This window comes from Tachypleus tridentatus, chromosome 13, assembly GCF_004210375.1.
Source record: "Tachypleus tridentatus isolate NWPU-2018 chromosome 13, ASM421037v1, whole genome shotgun sequence".
Lineage (NCBI taxonomy): Eukaryota > Metazoa > Arthropoda > Merostomata > Xiphosura > Limulidae > Tachypleus > Tachypleus tridentatus.
This window is the reverse complement of record NC_134837.1, coordinates 148764114-148787429: the sequence shown is the minus strand read 5'-3', so window position 1 is coordinate 148787429 and position 23316 is coordinate 148764114. Positions and strand designations below refer to the sequence as shown.

The 23316-nt window shown below is 34.1% G+C and overlaps 2 protein-coding genes across 15 annotated transcripts in view; one reads left to right on the top strand and one right to left on the bottom strand.

Moving 5' to 3' along the window:
• LOC143238814 (uncharacterized) overlaps nt 1–20034 on the bottom strand; it is a 73832-nt gene extending 53798 nt beyond the window's left edge. For 2 of the 5 annotated variants that reach the window (XM_076479366.1, XM_076479367.1), the window contains exon 1: nt 19632–20020. The gene's annotated coding sequence lies outside the window, so the exon portion shown is untranslated. Of the gene's footprint in view, nt 1–5251; nt 5350–19631 lie in introns of all 5 variants that reach the window. The other 3 variants (XM_076479368.1, XR_013020775.1, XM_076479365.1) reach the window with 3 other exon arrangements.
• LOC143238817 (uncharacterized) overlaps nt 14152–23316 on the top strand; it is a 110805-nt gene continuing 101640 nt past the window's right edge. For 2 of the 10 annotated variants that reach the window (XR_013020788.1, XR_013020789.1), the window contains exons 1-2: nt 14152–14349; nt 17558–17681. The gene's annotated coding sequence lies outside the window, so the exon portion shown is untranslated. Of the gene's footprint in view, nt 14350–17557; nt 17682–22337; nt 22375–23316 lie in introns of those variants that run through there. The other 8 variants (XM_076479381.1, XR_013020783.1, XR_013020786.1 and 5 more) reach the window with 8 other exon arrangements.

The window sequence follows — 23316 nt, the reverse complement described above, 5'->3', positions numbered from 1 at the left end:
TCTGAATGTATTAAATATATATAGGTATACCACTTTGTGTAAATAATAAATAGTGTCCTCGAAACTGTTAAATATTCATATTTTATATTTATCTTCTATCAATGTATCACAAATAAGATAAAAACGATAAAAGTGTTCCATTGGTTTCTTTTTACTAAAGTTGTCTAAATAAAGTGCTCCAAAAGTATCAATATCAGGATACATAAATAAAATTAAAAACAAATGTATATATAAATTATAGAATTGTAAACAATTTAAGGAAATTAAAAAAAGAAAAGGCATTAAAGTTGTGTAATTTTGAAGAGATATTCAAACCTGGAGTTAAGATTCACAATTTTACAATAACAGGTCACCACTCTGGTACCGAGATATCAAAATCTGGTAATTTATCTTTCTACCTTATGAATATGTTTTACCATAAGCCGGGATTGAAATTTTCAACACGAAAGACACCATAAGTACAAGTAGGCTAGAAACTACCAAGTTTCAGATATTGCAGTGCCTAATTCTGGGCTACTGAATAGATAGAGAGCCACCAGCTTTACCCACCGCCAAATGTATTAGTCCAATTCTTTTCGAATAACGGGATTTATTGTCACTTTTTATAATACAGATAAACATGTGAAGTGTGTTCAGCCATATCACGTTTTGAACCTTGGACTTTACGAGTTGCATTCCTACATGCTAACCATTAGGATAGAGACACACAAATGTAAACTAAGAATATATATCGTTAATAAACAAAAGCCAACAACTCTATTCACATAGGAATTGACCTGTGCGAATAAACAGTACCATATTGCTTTACTTGCATATACGTATTAAACTCGAGAAAAATTATAAACGTATTTTTTTATTAGATATTAAATATACCATGGAAATAGAGTACTGCATACCTGGTATAGATAAAAAGAATAATAATAAAAGTAGTTTCTAACCTGCATAAACCATTACACCAACAGTTTTTGATCCAAATCAACCAAGTTTTTATAAATGAAGTAATAATTCCAGTCGGTTTTGCATTCATCATAAGTAAGCCTTGGAAAGATCTAATCAACGAAGATTAGAAGTTGAAATAAACAAGTGCTACTTTCATCGATATCGTTGTACATTTTTAATAGAACAGTTGGTTGTGGCAACAATTTAACAATTGTTCCTAAACATCTACTTTTTAACCATGACGAAAACGAACTCACAAGAATTGAAAAGAAGAAAACTCGAAAAGAAAGAGGTAGGATTATCGTTGATAGTTTTAAAAGAAGAAAACACCTCAAGACGAAAATGTACTTTATGAAATGAATTTGTTAAGTCCATGAGATTTGCTTCTGATAACCTGAAAATGGAAATTTTCTTAAAATCAATTTTCGAAAACGCTCCTGAATGTAGATTGTGAACAAAACAAAGACTTCCATGTTTTCATAGTTTCAAAAACCAAGTGACTTAAAAAGTGTTATGAGTTTTGTTATTGCAAGATTATTTCTTGTTTACCAGGGGGTGTCCCCCCGCTGGTATAGCGGTAAGTCTACAGATTTACAACGCTAAAACCAGGGATTCGACTCCACTCGGTGGACTCAGCAGACAGTTCGATCTGACTTTGCTATAAGAAAACACACACACACATTCTTAAATGGGATGTTTGAATAAAAGATGAAATTTATTGCAATATAAAAAGTGATTCTTTATGACGAAATGAAAATATATATCAGGATTATACGATTATTTCTGACGAAAATTAATGTTATCGCACACAATCAAGAACGAAAGCTTATAGCATAAAAGTATGTATATGTTAATCAGGATTTAATTAAATGAGTTTAACACATAAAATTTACAACACCATTGACCTATGTGTGAAATATAACATAAGGAAAATATATTCTATATTGATAATTTATTTAGGCAGTGGTTTCTATAATACACTTACTTTAGAACAAAACAAACGTTAATTTACTATAAAATTCAGCCTGCGCTATTTACTGGCTTTGAAATTTTGTAGACTGCATTTATTTGCTTCATAGGAGAAAGCGACGATAAGGTCTTGGGGCTGAAGCCGTTTCTTAACGCGGTGACCGAAACGCCGTCTACTTTGACATTATAAGCAGATTTAGTCAGTAAAACTTACACTGTCATAAACTTTTGTACTATTCGCTAAAAATTATGAGTCTTGCTAGAGCTAATAGTTCATAGACGGGTTAAAACCTATAATTTAGGTGCAGTCCAGCTTTGTGTTTCAAACAATTTAATGATTGTAGAAAACCAGAGACTGGATCAGTTTTTTTTTTCTCAACTATTCATACTACGCGATTTATCCTTTATTTTAATTTTTTCCATATTAATAGAGATTTCACTCCTTAAATTTTCCGTATACGGAAGTTAGACCAAAAAATATAGCAAACAGGAAGCTTAATCTTTTTTTACAGAAACTAAATAAATATAAACTAACAGAAGAGCAAACAACATACAAAATTAATTTCTAATGAACTCCCTATGTCTGTGGCCAACAATTTTAAGTTAATGCAACTTCAAAGGTCTTTTTTTTATTATATACAAATCGCAGAAGAATTTCTTACTTCTTGGTTTGTACACGTGTACACATAGACAGCAGTTAAGAAAAAACAAATTGCATAAGTTTGTTTGATTTTTGAATTTCGCGCAAAGCTACATGAAGGCTATCTGCGCTAGCCGTCCCTAATTTAGCAGTGTAAGACAAGAGGGAAGGCAGCTAGTCATCACCACCCACCGCCAACTCTTGGGCCACTCTTTTACCAACGAATAGTGAGATTGACCGTCACATTATACCGCTTTCACGGCTGAAAGGGCGAGCATGTTTGGTGTGATGGGGATCGAACCTCGCGTACCTTGGATTGCGAGTCGAGCGCTTTACCCACCTGGCCATGCCGGGCCGCATAAGTTTGAAGGGAGCCGCATGAGAAAAACTTACGTAGTTTATCAAATACTTGAAATACGAATACATATTTCAATCAAAGTTAAATTGGTCAAAAGTACATAAGTTTTTGGAAAACTAAAGAAACATTTGTTTGATTTTCGGGATTGTGGAAAGGAAAATGAAAGGAAAATTATGTTATAATACAATATTTTCTATAATGATAAAATTAATTATATTTTTACTGTTTGATCATATAGAAGAAAACTAAAACATTATGGGCAAGTCTAGTTGCCCTACGTTGACGCTAACTACAACTGCACGGCTTATTTTTTCTTTCACTGTACCTATCGCAGGGATCTAACCTAGAATTTTGCGTTATATGTCATAAAATATTCATTACAGTTTAAATCAGTTTATCTGTTGATGACCGATTCGAATGTAATTAATAAAGAATTCTCAATTCTTATTTTCACCCAAAAAACCCACAACTTATGCCATAGGATATTAAAATATCTTAATCTATCGTCCCTTGCTGGTACAACGTTAAGTCTACGGATTTACAACATCAATATTACAGGTTTGATCCCTTCTGTAGAGTCAGCAGGTAGCAGATGTGGCCTTTCTATGAGAAAACACACACACACACATTTTATTCTACTGCTTTAAAAACAAATATTTAAGGGAATATCTTATAAGTTTGCTAAATCAATATTCGTCTTAAAATATATAAAATTAGAGAAAATTAACATGCTTATATAATAGACATTACTTCTACAGTTTGTCTTGATAAAACTTGCTAAAAATCAAATAAGCTAACATATAATTCATGGTTTAAGAATTATCAAAATTTTGTAGCGCGTATAAACAGCTTCTATAAGTTTGTGCTGTGTGGTTTCTTTTGTGTCTAAATTGGGTACTGGTAAAACTATTTGCTGATGCACTTTTATGTTTAACATATAAATGTATGTTTTAGGCTGTCCTTGACCGATCACCAGCGATCATCTAACGTCCGATTTCTTGTCCTGGACGCCTAGTCACGCACAGGACTTCAGTCCGCATCGCTGTGTTTATTAGTCCTGGCCTCTTTTGCCCTCCAGGCTCTATAGGGGCAGGATCGTAGATTGCATTTGTTCTTTGTTACTTCAAAAGTGTCTCTTTAGACTTGTAAAAGCCAGAGGAAAGATTACTTATCATTAGTGTCAAAGTCTCATATTTGAATATTTAATCGCAAAATTCTTGAGCGTTGACAAAGTATCGAATTCATGCCATTATTTGTGTTAAAAGGCAGATCGAGCTATAATTAAATACGAAAACATATCTGTTTCAGATGTAAAAAAAAGTAGGTGTTATTGTTATGAAGAAAGCCAATAATTTATCTTACAACAAACTAGAGGAAATACTGTTGCTAAAAATAAGTAAAATATCGTTTATTAGTGTGAATCAAAATGCTTCAGATAAAGTGAAATATATTTATTAGCATGACAAGAACTAAATGGGAAGAAAATTCAGAATACTTTGATTTTATTATATCAAACTTGCACCTTAAAAGCCAAACAAAGCTGTAATCCGTGATGACGAGAAAACCCACATGTAGAGAAAATTATATATTTAAAAAACGGCTGGTATGGATAGAGAAAGCACTATGTAGAGGAGCGAACAACGTTTCGACCTTCTTCGGTCATCGTCAGAAGAAGAAGATCGAAACGTTGTTCGCACCTCTACTTGTGCTTTCTCTACCCATACCAGCAGTTTTTTGAATATATAACAAACGAAGCAATGACCCGTTTTTAAACAATTAGGCCTAACAATCTATTAACGTATTATTTACACAATGAGTTTTCTACTATTAACCTGTTGACTGCCAAGTATTTCAGCTGCTACAATACAACTCTAATGCTTCTTCATTTTGTAATTTTTTTCGTGACGCCATTTTGGATCGAAAGTGAAACAATTTGTAAGTAGGTCAAATGTATGTATGGTGCTGACATCTAGCGTTGAAGTTAGGTATTATTGAGAACGAGTTAACTCGGCCGTGGCACTGTGTTACCGATCGCCTTGGACGAGTTATCTCGTCTACGACACTGAACAAGTTAAACCATGTCTTTAATCATATTATTTAAAGCATTTTTATTTTATTAAATCCATAAATTCTACAAATAATATAAACCCGCAAAATTATTGATATGATCATGAATCTAACAAGAATAATTGCGATAATTGCCAGTCTCTAAAATAATAAAACAAAACAATTCCTAAATGATCGTTAATACCTTAAAAACTACAGGTTAAACTCATGAGAAAGTAATATAACTAACATGTCAAAATTGGAACTACAACGTCTAGAAGAAACCAAAAATATCTAACCAGATGTAGATTCTCACGTCGGTCATCCTGGTATCTTTCACCATTTCAACAAATTTCTGTTCGTTCAACTAAGAGTTGCGTTTCTGTATAATACATTTCTGGGAACGAAACTAGGTAATAGTTTTATACATTTAATTTTCAAGGTATTTAAAACCTTCTAATCAAAAATTAACGCTAACTATTAGTTTGAAAATGAGAAAATTAACTCTCTCACTTACTTATACAAAACAAAAAAAAAGCTTAATTTAATACTTGGCTTTATAAGATAGAAATTATTGAAACGTAAATTGTATTTGGATATTTCTGGTTTGATAAAAATAATATAAAAGCTACATGCGAAACAGAATTTACCAACCATGTACTATGTCTCAATATGCTCAAGACTCCTTACTTAAGGACTTATAAGACCTCTGAATTTGATGCAAGTTGACAGCAGAACGCAGTCTATAGCCCATTGTATAGCTTCGCGTTTAAGAACAAACAAATTTAGTACATTCGAAATTTATAGATTTTAAAATCAGAAATAAATTTGCTATTAACGTGATTTATTTATGCCAGTGGATTTTACTTTTAGTTTTGGTCATGTGGGAGAATTAATTGGAGATTTTTTATTTACATTTCATATTTTAAAAAAATGAATGTTTTTGTCTTTGTAAAATATTAAAACACAGACATAACAATTCACTATTGCTTGATAAATGAAATAAATACCATACGAGGGCTGTTCAAAAAATACGCGGACTGACGTCATAAAACAAAATGTACTTTATTTAGAAGTTACAGGTCTGGGACCCCTTCAGGTTACTCTCCTCCCCAACGCACACACTTATCCCAACGGTGTTTCCACTTGTTGAAGCAGTCCTGGTACGCTTCTTTTGTAATGTCCTCCAGCTCCTTCGTCGCATTTGCCTTAATCTCGGGAATCGTCTCAAATCTTCTTCCTTTCAAGGGTCTTTTGAGTTTGGGGAACAAGAAAACATCGCAAGGAGCAAGGTCAGGTGAGTAGAGGGTTGGGGAAGAACAGTTATCGAGTGTTTGGCCAAAAACGCACGAGTTCTGAGGCACAAATTTCGCAGCAACGCGGTGCATCTTCAATTTTTCGGTCAAAATCTCGTAACAAGATCCAACTGATATCCCAAACTCTTCAGCAAGCTCCCTAAAAGTCAGACGTCGATTTGCCCGCACCAGGGTGTTGATTTTGTCGACGTGTGGGTCGTCAGTTGACGTGGATGGACGTCCAGGACGCTCATCATCTTCAATGGACTGTCAACCATCCTTAAAACGTTCATGCCACTTGAAACACGCCGTACGCTTCATAGCAACATCACCGTAAGCCGTGTTAAGCATAGCAAAAGTTTCAGTCGCAGATTTTCCAAGTTTAACACAAAATTTCACAGCAAGTCGTTGCTCCTTCAGGTCATTCATTCCGAAATCCGCCAAACGAAAAAATCGCACTTCACTTAAAACCGCGTAGCTAATACACAAATAAAGATATCTGCAATCGGGAAATGGCGTCGTAATCAGCTGATTTGTGCGAACCTAGCGACACCAAGCGGATTCCACTGGAACCAACTGGAGCCGCGCAATTCAAACAGTCCGCGTATTTTTTGAACAGACCTCGTACTTTTCACTGTACGTGAGCTTATAATGTGCCTTTTTTATTATGAATTCAATTTTCATCCTTCTTTTCACTTGAATGTTTAAATGTGTACATGTGCTTCGTAGCATGAAAGAAACAACGAGATTAGAAATGATTAATGTTTTTATGATCATGTTTAACTGAGTGATTAAAAACAGTTAATTTCATCTTTTAAATTAAAATTATCCTAAAATAATCATTGAAGCAAAGCGGCATTCTGGGTAAAGGAAAAAATTGATTAACTAGTGTAAGACTAGAGGGAAGGCAGCTAGTCATCACCACCCATCGCCAACTCTTGGGCTACTCTTTTACCAACGAAAAGTGGGATTGACCGTCACATTATAACGTCCCCACGGCTTGGAGGGCGAGCATGTTTGGCGCGACCCGGGTGCAAACCCGCGACCCTCAGATTACGAAGCGCACGCCTGAACGCGTTAGGCCATGCCAGGCCTCCCGAATGCTTTCTAAAAGCTGTCTCTTCATCACAGCCGGAAAACAATCTCAGTATTAAAGTTTCTTCATAATTTATACTTTAAAATGACAATTTATTTTTAAAGGTTTATAGAAGAACACATCGTTTAATAAGCTTTATGCTGTGCCTCATTGATAAGCACGAAAAGTTTTGTGGTGTGAAACTACGTTTAAAGTTCGAGAAGTTTAAATCTGCACAATAGGTTTCACATAGGTAAAGCTAAGTGCTTCGCAGTTAAAATTTTGTGCGTATGCTGTGCAGCTTTTATAAGCACGAGGAGGTAAAAGCTGATGTACAAAAGTTTAGGCCTGGTATAGCTAGATGGTTAAGGCGCTCGACTCGTAATCTGAGGGTCACGGGTCGAATCCCTGTCGCACCAAACATGCTCGCCCTTTCAGCCGTGGGGGCGTTAAAATGTGACGTTCAATCCCATTATTTGTTGGTAAAAGATTAGCCGAAGAATTGGTGGTGGGTGGTGCCTTCTCTCTAGCTTTACGCTGCTAAATTAGGGACGGCTAGCGCAGATAGCCCTTGTGTAGCTTTACGCGAAATTCAAAAACAAACAAAAAATTTTAAATGTGAGCAATTGCTTGTTGTTGTGAAAAATCTTTCAATATGAGAAACTTGACATTCAATTATAATTGAAAAAAATGTTTGACGACACGCAATATCTATAAATATCAGAAGACTTATTGCAATAATGGTATTTTTAACTATGACATGCTTTATGTTGTAAAACTTTCTATCGATAAGTGCTATAAGAGAGATGGCGTGCAATGTTTTGAATAACGAGACTTCAGACGATGTGCAATCGTTTTAAGTGCATAATATAAAACTGTATAAAACGCTTTATACTGCGTTGTGTTGTTGAGCACATAAAAGCGCTTAACGCAATAGATTCTTTCCAAGTACGCAAAACCGGTTTGTTATGTACGAAAACATGATACTGTGTTCTCCTTTTAAGAATGTTAGGTACAAAGACGGAGAATCTCTATACATATTTGTGAATCTTCATATTTTGGTTTTATTTTCAAATAGGAAAACTTATTATTAAAGTTTTTTATTTAAACTACTGAAAGTTTGAAGGTACTCTTTTTTTCAGAACGTCCTGTTTTCAGTAGCAACACGCTGCATGTGAAAGGCAAAATGATTCCAAAATGTAGCCCTGAAATATGCCAACTCATCGAAACTTTAAATCAACTATGGTTGTTACGTGAGTTGCTTATTTACATGTTTATTCGCATGGCCAGGTGGTTAAGGCGCTCGACGCATAAGCTGAGGATCGCGGGTTCAAATCCCCGTCACACCAAATATGCTCGCCCTTTTAGTCGAGGTGGCATTATAATGTTGGTCAATCTCACTATTCGTTAGTAAAATAGTAGCCCAAGAGCCGGCGGTGGGTAGTGATGATTAATTGTCTTCCCTCTAGTCTTACACTGATAAATTAGCGACGACTAGTGCAGATAGCATTCGTGTAGCTTTGCGCGAAATTTAAAACAAACAAATAAACAATACTTGCTTATTCAAAATAACTTACCAAAGCTTTGTATATCTTAAACAAGTATTTAGTTATTTATGACAAATCTACGAAGGGCTTTTATTTTTCTTCGGAATCGGGATTCGGTTCATGTTTTGGACAAGGGAAGATCAGGTTCAGTATAGCTCTCTTCTTTTATCTCTGGAATCGTTATTTGGTTTGAACTGTTACCGAATCCCAGGTAATAACCCTTGTTACGTTGTTGTTGTTGTATTATTCACAGTATGTTTCATTTTGTCCGTTCTCTGCAGCTTTAATTAATGTATCCCTTTCGTGCCACGTCCAATTTAAGGGGTGATATTAACTCGTATATTTTCATTAGCTTCACTTATGCATGATCGCAATACAGTTCCACACACAAAACCCTTTTAAAATAAAGCGACGTTTTTGTCTAAGAATCAGTTAGTCTAGCACTGTTTGGTTTTCAAGATTCTTATTTATGATGTTTAGAGGGGAAAGGTGGTTAGAGTTTGGTTCATCATGTATTAACGCTAAGGCTATCTGTTGCCTTCTCTAATTTTAACCTGCCTACCAGAGGGAAGGCAGCCCTCTCATTCAGCAGTACTCTATAACACATTATTCACTCTAAGGGATTGAATGCCACTCTTATAACGAAAATACAGCTTAAAGTGAAGGAAATATTTTGCAGTAGCGCATGAATTCAAACTCCGAACAACATCCGAATACAGAGCTCTACTTCAGGGGCAGCATACGCCCATTATTTATTTATTTAAAAGGACAGTTCAATTATAAGGCTACTTTACATAACTCAGTAATTTAGACGGATTTTTCTGCTTTTCTCTGTGAAAGTCAAATGATAAATCTACTGCTTAAAGAAAATCGAATATAACGAAAATTCCGATTTCTGTGAACACAATGCACATTACACAAATTGCACGCTTAGTCAATCCAAATAGCATTAAAACAAGTTTCCCATATAGTTCAAGCATGGTCCATTGGTTAGCGTGCTGGACTGTGAATCTGTGGATGTAATGTCCACACCCCATTAGCGAAAAACAATAGTGCTCAGTACTCCAGAGCCAAGGATGCATTATAAGGTTGACTGCCAAATCCCACTGTTTGTGTTACGCAAGAGTTGGCGGAAGGTGTTGCTTCCCAGTTCAACATGAGGGCCAGGTGGTGCGTGTTGCTTTTGAAAAGCTTCGCGCGAATATCAGTAAAGCAAACAAAATCTTCCTCATCACAATCGCTTCTTTTATTAAATACTCAAGAAACATTAAGACTTTTCTACTGGCTAAACGTAGAGTAATATTAAGACGGACAAAAATGAAAATTGTTATGAATACTTGCTATGAGAAAACACATCATTAGCGACCTACAAAATGATATTAACCGATTCATGAGAAGCCTTGACAAGAAAGACCTACAGGTTTACACCGTACGAGTAAAAGCTTTTATTTGACATCCACGTTACACTTGGACATCAAAAAACAACCGAAAGAGATACATTGCTGCAATAATACATAGTTTTTATGTAAGATTATTGAACAAGTCAGTATGTAAAACGAAAATTAAGTTCACCAGAAAAATTCATATTATTTGTATGCTATTATCGTGCTTTACCCACCGCGCGTATCGCAATCCGAACTAGTGGTTTATAACCAATTCCTTGAAATATAAAAAAACCAAGTTGTGTTAATAGAAGGTGGGAGGTGACCAACCACATTTATTGAAACTTTAGAAAGTGTTATAAACTGTGTTTGATTTTTCTGATACTTTGTCAGATCTGTTGTAGATGATTGATTGATTGTTTGGAATTAGGCACAAAGCTGCACAATGAGCTACCTGTGCTCTGCCAACTACGGGTATCGAAACCTCATTTTTAACGGTGTGAGTCCGCAGACGTGCTGCTGTGCCACTGTGCTCTTGTAGATTAACTAAGCCAAACTGAGTCATTCGACACCGGTTACACTTTAGAACAGATCAAGTTCTATGTCATTCACAGCACGTGTTAATCAGCCACTCAGAATACAAAAGAGCATTCGCTTTATAAGGACAGGATACGAAACAGAACTGCTTACTTAAAAATCCGGAAATAATTATTCGCTATTTTATCATACTCATGATCACAAAGTTTCTAACACGACATACTTCCTTTAATTCATGAGAATCATTGTACAACTACAGAGTCTCGTGGTGTCAAGTATGACTTGAATTTATTCTTTACTTTCACAACTATGTTCAAAATCAGCGTAATCCTAGTTATGCCACTAGCACCGGAAGACAGCTTTCAAGTTTCGAACGCTTAGATTTCATCTTCTGTTTTTTAAATAATGCCTGAATTGTTTTATCCCAAATCTTATTTCCTGTGACTGATATAATTCTATAAACTATGTTGAAATTTTAAACACGTACGAACAATTTGTGCTCTTTAATAAACGAGATAATCCATAGAAAAATGTAACGAAGTGTATTATTTTAACCTTGATATATTAAAAGTAATTGTTGATTCATAATAAATCCTGAAAAAAAAATCTGCCGTAATTTACATTTTTAGTGGCTGATCCAACCTTTATACCAGACTGTGCACTTAAAGGTGCACGACAAGCTTTGTGTTGCCATAGAACCGTGCTCTATACTTTGGGGTCGTCGGTACGTTATAAGAGTGAGAGTGAACTCCCCCACTTAGATTAGTTTAGTCCAAAGTACAAGGGGTGTGCCGTTCTCTTTTCTCTGGTCTATCAGTTCAAAATTAATATAGTAAAAAAATAAGAAAATAAATGACGAGCAGTAGTAGTCGCCCTCCAGTGGCTCAGTGGTATGTCTGCTAACTTCCAACGCTAAAAAGCGGGTTTCGATACCCGTGGTGGGCAGAGCACAGATAGCCCATGGTGTAGCTTTGTGCTTAATTCAAAACAACATCAGCAGTAGTAGCCCAAGTTTTTAACCGATTTGTTGGTTAAACGTCTTTACTACTGCAGCTAGAATATCTGCTTATAGCTAAGATTAAAACAATAAGCTTTCAAAAACAACTGAGATACAAATATATTTAATAAAACGACATATTTTACGACCGTCGTTGCATTTACAAACAATGTTAAAATTGATTAAGAAAAACAATGACGATGCTAGATTAAGTTATGTTGATCGGCGATGTGGTTAAGAAGCTCTAATCGTAATATGAGGTTTGGACGTTCGAATCCCAGTTGTATCAAACATGCTAGCCCTTTCAGCAGTAAGGGCGCTATAATGTTACGGTCAATCCCACTATTTGTTGGTAAAAGAGTATCTCAAGAGTTGGTGGGTGGTAATAACTAGCTGTCTTCCCTCTAGTTTTACACTGCAAAGTAGGGACGGCTAGTCCCCCGCTGGTACAGCGGTAAGTCTACGGAGTTACAACCCTAAAATCAGGGGCTCGATATCCCTCGGTGGACTCAGCTGATATCCTCATCTGGCTTTGCTATAAGAAAACACACACACACACACACAGGGACGGTTAGCGCAGACAGCCCTCATGTTGCTTTGTGTTAAATTCAAAATAAACCAAACTAAACTTTCTAGTTTTACACTACTAAATTAGGGACGGCTAATGCAATGGCCCTTGCGTAGCTTTGCGCGAAATTAAAAAAGAAACAAACTTATGCTGAATTCTTTTGATAAAATAACATTTCATAACCTCTTATCACATCAGCAATTGCTTTATAAACTGAAAGAAGAACCTGAACCTACTGCGTAAGGAACGAAAAATGAGCAAGAAAATAGGGGAGGTAACAAAAAAATGTAAAGTTAATTTAAAAAGTGTTAGACGTATCTGATTATGCCAATGTAGTTGTTCTTACATATTTACGAAGCAATTTCTTCTTTTATCCGATGACTAGTAACAATATTATTTTTCTTGGCAAACAGAAATCAAAACAAAATCATGATTTATCTTTTAACTGTAACTTTGCACAATTACATAGTCTGGAGAACTTTTTCATGCGCATAGCCGTATTTATCAGATTACGAACATTACGTTCAGTTCATCTTTAATCCTGTTCATGCATAAGAATGGTATTAGACTACTATTCAAACGAAATTAATCTAAGTTTTCGAAAACTGAAGCAACTATCCAATTAGGACAATAATCTCTAGTGTATCTTTTTGCTTCCATGATATGATTTTATAAGGCTTCGTGAAAGAATTCTTTATCAGAGCGAAGAAAAAAAATTCGTTTAAAATATAATTAAACTCAAAACGTTGCAACGTGTTGATCGTAAAAACTTCGTATTTAGTAGTGAGTTGAAGGAAATAAAATTGTTCGTGTTTTTTGGCTGAAAAAATACGTAAATTTAGTTATATTAAGTTATATATAATACCATCGCTTCATATAAAAAAATAAAAAAACTTTTCTCAAAAATCATTTCACCACTGCTACAACGGTTTATGTTCGATGCTTAATTAAAGACATCCATTCTAATTATCGCACCTTAAGTTATCGAATCTATAAATAAAAGTGTCAATATTCTTTATCTAAACTGCAGTAATTAATTTTTTCCAGCTCCACTTTAACACGTATCTCCAATAAGAATCTGATAAGAGCATCCAGAAAGTGATTCGTGGCAATGAATAAACTATCTGTAAAGAAAAACCTTACGTCGCCTTTTTCGATTTGCATTATGACATATATATATATGACAGACAAAGTTTTAGATAAGATGCATAAAATATTTATTTTATTTTTTAATGTCTCACAGCAACAATCGATACAACTTTTATTTTGTATAACCAGATGGCAGGTTTCAAAATACCGAACAGTTTAATTAAATATAATGATAGAATATTTGAATAGTATCTATTGTAACTCTACTACTTAACAACGTATTGTTACGGTCTAACAATCTAGCACATGTGTATATCCACGAATCAGTAAATCCATAACAGTTATTCATTGCATAAATCAATCACGTTCCTAAATATCACTGTCATAAATGTCTGATCTTTTACCCCTAGTTTTCGTTTGATTTCACGATAACAAAGCCGGAACGTCCAAAGAAAACTTCAATTTACAAGTTTTACTTACTGTTAGAGAGGTTAACACAGTTCAATATATACGTTAAAGTACAACATTTTCAATCTCATTTCTATGTGAAGAAAAAAGGAAAAACTGTCGAGATGCCAGGATGTTTCTATTCTACGAAAGCTCATCATATTAGGTATCGACTTTTTGCAACATTTTATTATAATAGAAATATAATATTTATGTTTTAGAAACAATTTCCCCTATTTCTTCAAACTAAAAAATATTTCTCTTTCAAAGGTTTAAACAAACTTTATCCACCTGTTTTGAAACTTGTTTCAAGACGGCGTTTTAATCTCAAAGTACAGGTGCTTAGGTCTTGCACACAACGTAGGAATTTTTCCTGTTCTGCTTGAAGGAAGAAAGGCGGTTGGGTCACGAACGAACGATAGCAGCTTGAAGAGACGTCAGTAAACAAGCTTCAACACAGGTGAGTGATATCATTTAAAACATATCAAATGACTTTTAACTGTAACCTAAACTTTTCCAAAAACAAAATATATCTTTCAAATGTAATCATTGTGTATACGTATAACTTTTAAACCAGATTGCTGTTTTTTTTTTTTCATTCGTCTTAATTTCATGATTGTTTTGAGTATCGTGTTACTTTAAACACGAAACCGGAGATGAGTAATTATTACCCGGATTTCATGACCTTATTGTACGGCTTTTCTTGTCCTTAAAATCATCCGTTAGGGATGTTTTTTTAGCAAGCCTGATCCTGTGCTATTTACCACACTGTAGCGGATTAACACAATAGAAAGGTATTAGCATTCAATACATTGTATCATTAGTGTGTAAGAAAGAAGAAAATTTAGCCTTCAGAGGACAATCAAAAGTAGAAACCTAAGCCATGAAGCTTCCACTGAATTGTCGTTAATCCTAAATAAACTGTCAATAGAGGTTTTTGAGATTAGTAGACTCAAAGTGTTATACGACTTATAATCTGAAACGATGCGTTATTGTGCTTGTTTCAATATTACGTAGTTGAATTATGAGTCATCACTTGGATCTCTGTGTCATTTTTTGCTTCAATGTATTGTTTTTAGATACTGCAACTTCCTTGAAATATTTCACAAAATACTTTTCTTAGTGTATGGAAAAATAATTGTTTCACATTTCAATTGTTGAAACCAAGGCCGGATTAAAGATTTTATTGGTTCTAGGCTTTTCAACTTATAGAGGCACCCTCGTGAAAGAATCTCTACGTGCAACACATTTATAGTCATAGCTTGAGGTTTTCTAATTAGTGTGAGGACTTGGGCTTCAGCCCGGTAAGCCCATGCCTTAATCCGGGGTTGATTGAAACTCAAAGGAAAAATAAAAACGTGCATGATTTTAAATTATAATTGTGTGTCATGCCTAGAACTTCTTGAAGTATGTTTTTAATGTAATGCATTGACAAGAGTATAAATGCTTTATACCAGCTCTTAGAGGCACAGCGGTATGTTTGCGAACTCATACCGATAGAAACCGGGTTTCAGTACCCGTTGCGGGTAAGAGCCACAGACAGCCCATTGTATAGCTTTGTGCTTGATTCTAAACAGACAAACAAAAACAAATTTTATACCAGAAAAATAAACAATACTAGTTAAAAAGAATGATATACTGTCTTATGACACAGCAGCAGGTTTAGTGATAATAAAAGTTATAGATCTAGATCATATATCTCGCAGATTTATACTGAAGATCAATGATCTGAGATGAAAATGTGTTAACAATATTCGATCACGTGCTATATGAATTTCATACAAGACCAAATAAAATCTATGTCATTAGTTGTTCCGTTTATCTTTATTAACCGACTAGTGTCTTCGTATTTTTATTATGTCAGTTAACTGTGATTGTTTGATGCTAAGCACAAGGCTTCATAATGTTTTGCCTGTGTTCTGCCTGATACAGGTATCTAATTCAAATTTTAGCACTATAAGTCGTCAGACTAAACGCTAAACGTTCTCCAGCCACTTTGAACTTAAGAATTTTGAAGAAATGTCAATGGAAACTAAAGCTTTATTCAAAAAATAAGTTACTTACAGATTAATTACGAAAATTCAGTTTTAATACTGTTTGTTTTGAATTTCGAGCAAGGCTACACGAGGGCTATCTACGCTAGCCGTCCATAATTTAACAGTGTAAGACTAGAGAGAAGGCAGCTAGTCATCACCACCCACCGAGAACTCTTGAGCTACTCTTTTACCAACGAAAAGTGAGACTAACCGTCACATATAACGCCCCCATGGTTGAAAGGGCGAACATGTTTAGTGTGATGGGGATTCGAACCTGTGGCCCTGGAATTACGAGTCGAGTGCCTTAACCACCTGATCATGCCGGGACAGTTTTAATACTAAAAAAGTTTTACAAATTCTTTAAAAAAAGCATAACGGTTAAGAGAAGTTAGATTAAAAATAATAATTGCTGTTACTAACCTAGAAAGGCTACGTATGATTTTTTTAAATATTTGAGAGACGTTATAAGAACATTACAAAATATTTTAAATAATCTAAAAGGTTTATATTTGGAGATTAAATGTAAGATTATAATAATTAGCTCTATTTCTTAAATCTGCTTTAACTGTCATATTTTGAAACATTTATATAATATTCCATTTTAAATAAATCAAGCAGTTTAAAATTTTAAACAAAAAAGGATAGCCTAATTACTTTATTACTTGTAATGGATTTGCTATTACGTATTTATTTTAATGTTGATGTTAGGTTTAGTTGAAACACTACAGGAAGCAACTGCTCTTTCCGATTATTACACTTTAACACACAAAACACTTCTCATAGAAATAAATTCCCATCATCTCAGTAAAACCTGTACTTTTTCAATCCATTAAAGTTGAAGATTATTTTAAAAACCCGGCTTCTCTAGTTCGAAATCTTTTTCATGAAGAAACTTTATGAAAAACCATCAAGGTCTATCTGACATTTCTGTAAAAACCTGGTGATGTTATGTCCGTTTGTTAGCAGTTGAAAAACTAAAAACTAAATAAATAATACCTAGTGCATTAGAGTCCACATATTAACACAATTTCACCAGATTGTCCGATGTTGTTGATTTGGCCACTGATATAAAGACTCATGTAGTTAGGGAGGAATTTAGACCTTTTGTGTCTGATGGTTCCCTGTCTTTGACAAATGGCACTGCTAATCAGATACCCATACGTATCCTGCGAGATACTTGGGGAACTAAATCATTGTTGTTAGAAGGTATACTGTCTTTGGATTGAAGTTCTGCTCCTAACGAGTTTGTCATAGCTCAGGGTATCGAGGGTGACTTTGTTAATGCTCCTCTAATTAACATTTCTTTAGCATTAGACCTGGACCAGTTTTGGTTAGAGTAAGGTTTACTCTGCCATTTAAGGGTGTATCGTTATTGTTGGAAATTATTTGGCTGGGGGAAAATTGTTACCGAACCCGAAGCGGTTAGTGAGCCGATCACCGTTTCATCTAAGGATGATGTTCTTGTTGTTTAGAAAAATCCCGATGTATTTCCCTCACATGCTATAACTCGAGCTCAGGCTGAGAAATTTAGCCAAAAACAAATGAGGACGACATTATAGATTGTCACAGACATTTTTCTGGATCCAAACAAGATCATGTAAATAATTTTTCTACTGGCAATTTCTTGATTAGTGACAATGATGTGCGCAAAGAATCTGGTTCACCTGACGAAGTTTCGCTTAGTAGAAGTAAACTGATCACTGAGCAAAGAAGGATTTACAGATCTCTTCACTATTTAAATATGCACTCCCAAAAGGTGAGCTCAAGAAAGTTCCTTATAGTTATTTTTTTTTCAAAAATGGTGTGTTTATGAGAAAATAGAGACCACCAGAATTGCCTGCTTCAGAAAATTGGGATATAGTTTACCAAATAGTTCTTCCCAAAGGTTCCTCATGAACTCCCCATGGAAGGTTATTTAGGTCTGAACAAGATATGTGGCAAAATTATGAGACATTTATTTTGGCTAAAAATTAGACAAGATATTTCTCAGTTTTGTAAAACTTGTCATACCTGTCAATTGTTCGGAAAACCTAACCAGAAATTTCCCTTCGCTCCTTTAAAACCTATCCCAGCTTTCGAAGAACATCCCAGTCATGTAATAATTGACTGTGTTAAGCCAAATATATTACATCTGTTTAAGCACTTTCATGTGTTATGTTCATAAGGTTATTTGCTATTATATACTGTCACCATTTTGAAGTTATATACTTCTTTGTCAGTGTATTAAGTTTAATGTATTGTTATCAATGTATAATATCTTGGTTAAAAATTGTCTAACGCGAATTTTTAATTCTGTAAGTATAGAGATGTAATGTACTTACTATTATATTTATTTTAATATCGATGTTTGTTGTAGTTAAATATATGTTTAGAAATCCATATAACTTATACTGTAAAAGGTATATTGCGAAATTCCCGTTTATTCCATAAATTTGTAGAAGATTCTCAAATGATAGAATAAACATTACTGATACCGACTGAAATTTCTAAAATCTCATATAAGGCTTATAAATCGACACATCGATAGCTAGTATATATTGTTGGTTTGCTACTGTTGGTGTACTATAAACCTCGGAAGCTATAACCGTAATTAACGCTTATTAATCGGGAAACTACAGATATTTGACTAGAAACGTTTATAGGTTTTCAACGTAACAAAACATTCAACTTCAGTAAATTTGCTCATCGTGATCCGTCAATAAGATATCAAGGAAGTTTCAGGCCGGAAAGAAGACTTATATTGTAAGTTTATACACCCTTTGTATGTTGAAATATGTTTACATTAAGAAAGAAAACTGCGTCTATCAATCTCGTTGGCAAAGATAATAAATTTGATACGTATATACAGTTTATTAACATACAAACTTTAAGAAATCATAATACTTAACGTAATAAACCGGTGACTCATCCGAGATAAATGATAATGCTTAATATACTTTATATTTCTAATGCAAAATGAACTCACGTTTCAACTTTTATATTTGACACTGTGATTATTAAATGTCATTGTTGTTTTATTTATTGCTAAACACCAATGTAGCTATGTGATAAAACTTTAATTTGTCAAGAGACTGCAACAATCTAACACTTTCTTATTGTTGACTTAAATCTTTCTCAAGAGCAATTCATAATTTATGTATGGACAATCGTTTATTAAAAAAATAGAAGGAAAGTCACAGAGGTAAACATCTTAATTTCACGTGGATGTTAAGAGTTATGTTTCTAAATACTCTTATACCATTAAGTACTTTATTTGCGGAAAGGATAAAGGATAGTTTAATACTAGTCCTTACTTACGATAACAACTTTGTCTAACAAATTTAAAATATAAACATAATAGATTTCTATTGTACAGTACAACAAATTAAAATGTATTTATAAATCAATGCTAATGTTAACTTACGTTCATAAGCTTTGTTCCCATCTATTATGTTTGGTGATATTTCGTTTGTGTTACAGATACATTCCTACAAGTGTAAAACTAAAATACAAATTGCATTGATTTATCAGAAACGAATTAACTACTTTAAGTAGCAGAAATGATGTGAGTTTTGTCGGGATTTATTAATGTTTACTCTTACAAACGGAAGTTTTGTCTCCAGTGATCACTAAATTACACTATAGAATTAATATCATTAATCTTAAACATCTATTTTCAGTTTCCACGTGGAATCTATATTTGATTAATGTAAATTAGATTACTTACCAAAATTTAGTATAATGAATGAGTGCACTTTAGAAACGCTTTCGAGTTCGATAACAGAGTTCTGTTGTCTCAGTTCTTGTTCTAATTTTCACTAATTAATTGACGCGATATATAAAGCCCACCAGCAGTCAACTACAAACTTTTAAATCATTAAATATATAATGTGACAAAGTTCTTCAACACTAATATTCTATCAGAAGTAAAGTATCAATAGAAAGGAAGGGAAACCATTGAAACAGTAATAAATAACAGTGGAGCTGGATAGCTGATAAACTGCATCGCCAGATGATATAGTTGACGATGTTAAAATCTCACACAGGAGACCATAAGACTTCTCTCGCACACCGCCTCGCGGATCTCGTATCTTTCAGTAGAAACCACCGATATAAAAGCTATGGACTGAAGTTGAATGGTGCACGCAAGTCAGAGGCTGTTCCACAATTGACTGGGGGATGGACAGCGAAATTGATGATAGAATTATTCTGCGTCTGCTCGATATATCACAATCTGGCAGTTTACACACCAAAACCTCGTCGCTTTCGTTTATAGAATAAGCACTAGCTTTGATTACAATTTAGGATCTCCATTTCTTTCTCACAAAAATAGTATAACGTAATTAAGAGGTAATTTTAAGGAACATAAAATAGTGTTTTAAGGGTGAAGTATTCTAATGTGAACGCGTCGAATGTATTTATAGAGGAAACAGATCAAATGACTTAAGTATTAATGTAATGGAATATTTGAACACTTATTTAAATCTAATCACAGATCTCTAATGATGTGGCGAAAGTTGAAAATTAAATTTCATTCGTGGGATTTCCATTGTTGATTAAGTTAGGGAAGACTTAGTGTTTCGCAAAGAGACTAGAAATAAGTACAACTTGTTGTGTATTTTACTTAATGACATTCTAGAAAGACATTGAAATATCACAGCTGAGATATTAAATACTTGAAACAGCACTAATAATATATATCATATTATTTTACTTTAGTGCCTGTATATAATTACTTTTTGCTTTTATATTATAATTTGGATCCTAGGCCGAAAATGGAATTACGGTAAGCAGCAGTTTTATTTTTATCTGAGCTTCTGTAATAAATGTAAGTTAAAAATATTTTCTTTTAAAACCTATTTTTAAATTAAGGTCGTTTAAATAATAAAACTGCTTGATGTAAATACTAAAATATATCCTAATTTAACGTGTATTTCTAGCCATAAATTAATTTAATGTTAAATATTTATCGTTTTTGATATAAAATGCTCAAATAAGTACGTTTTACAACACTACAATGCAGAAGATTAAGTCACATTAAAACGACTTTGGAACCTCACCATGTCACATGCTCTACCTGACGATCGTGCATCTTGACGATAGCTCTACAGCGCAGTTTTTATTGCAACAGCCTATGTTGCAAGGCTGTTATGTTTAAAGTTTTCACAATTCATCTAATGTAACAGGACGACAATCTCCAAATGCCTGCGCCAACAGTACCGCCATACAGAAATCCTCAGGCACTGTGTCTGGCGTCTTGAACGAAATAGTTTAGTACCCGTTTCATTCGTCAGTTGCTTGAAGTATGCAAAGGCTGATCAGAAAGTATTACAGTAAGCCTTAATTTTACGAACCCGTAGTCGTTTTTATTCTAGTTTATGTACAAAGACGTTATTTATGTGTGGTTGTAAAGGATCCATGATACTGGCCTGATAACAAACAGAGTCTATCTTAACCTTTGTATCAACTCCACTTGTCTCTAACTTAGGCACATTATTCAGTAATGATCATTAATCCCTTCGTGGCATACTATGACAATTGTTTTCACCGATTGACATGTTAAGGTTATCAAGATGCACAAACGTTTCGTCGAATGTCATGACGTACTACAATTTCCATAAAGTTTTATACCGACGAACTAATATTTCTGGATACGCATAAAAGTAACTTTTGCTTCCGTGATTTATGCCAAATTCCAAGATAGAAAATTTTCTTCATTACTTTGCGTACTACTCCATGGAGCATATAGACAGTTTATGCCACTGGCCATTGTGTTCGTAGATTCTAACATGTTACAATACGGCACACTTTGCTCAACACAACTGAGATAGGATTTACGACTAATAAGTCTACTATTGGATAGTCTTGTTGCCATAAATCGATCCACATTCCTTTGTTTTCGAATACTATTACGTATACGAGATTTTTCTAACTTAAAAATTTTAAATCCTCAATCCAAAATTCAACTTTACGATATGAGTATATGTATAGATTGCATCGGAAAAAGTTGTTCCATACCATTCTCAAAACTGGTCAATTTTCGATGGTGCCACTCTACCTACGAAATGTCAATCAATGTAAAAATGTAATTCTACTACATTCGTTCCAATGTGACTTTGAATCACGTAATTTAAATCTTTGAAATCGTTTTAATATATTGTTCTTAACCATCTATATTTGGAAAATCTTACTTTCAGGTTTATTCCAAGTACTCTATAAAATTGAACGTCAACATAAACTATATGTTTTATCCACACATTTAATAACTTCTTTTGAACTTCAAGCTCATTTCATGTATTCTTACAATTACATTAAAAATCGAATATTTCAAGGTGTGATAAAATTTTTAAGTTTTATGTAACAATGCAGCTGGTTAGCTATCCCAAATGGAAACATTGAATGTTTCTAGAGCACAAAACGGACGTTGCAAGTCAAGAGAAGAAGTCAACAGAGCTAAATGGTCAGAGAAGGTACAGTTAACCAGTTTTAATCCAGTGATAACGTACACTTGATCAGTCATGTGTGAAATGTTTCTTAATCCATTTTGCCTTTCGTAAGATGTAAAATATTGTTATTGTCAATTAGACGGATAAAAATAAGAATTCAAATAATTATTTCATTTGACTGTTGCGTTCAGGATAACACCAACAGCAAATTAAAAATTAACACAAGCGTGCTGGGAAGCAGGGACTTTTCCGTCCAATATACTCATGACTATGAGTCACTTGACACTGTTATGTTACAAGCACTTTCTCTATACTACCATAACGGTTTCTGGTAGTTAGAATTGTCTGTGTTTTTGGAAAATGGACGATTTTTTGTTTGTTTTTTTAATTTCGCATATAGCTACTCGAGGGCTATTTGCGCTAGCCGTCCCTAATTTAACAGTGTAAGACTAGAAGGAAGGCAGCTAGTCATCATCACCTACCGCCAACTCTTAGGCTACTCTTTTACCAACGAATAGTGGGATTGACCGTCACCTTATGACGCCCACATGGCTGAAAGGGACACAATAAGGGCATGAGACTTTAAACGTAGTGTTGTCAATATCTGACAATATTATTGTTCTGAAATCTTATCATATTTTTTTTGTACATCAAATGGGACCTATATATAAAACAAAATAAATAGATAGACCAATAAATAAAACTCTAGTTTATTTCGCTCCTTTATTTTTTTATGTCATAATTATTTATTAAATTTGATGGTAGAAACTTAAACTATATTCAGTAATGAGTGGTGTCCCAGCAATAATGTCGTGTATCCAGGACTTAAAAACAACTTGTTTCAGTCCGATTGTAACAGAAACCTAGTAACTTAAATTTATCTCGAAATAATAATCTTAGGTTTAGTTGTCGTGTGTGTGTCTGCGTATTTTCTTATAACAAAACCACATCGGGCTATCTGCTGAG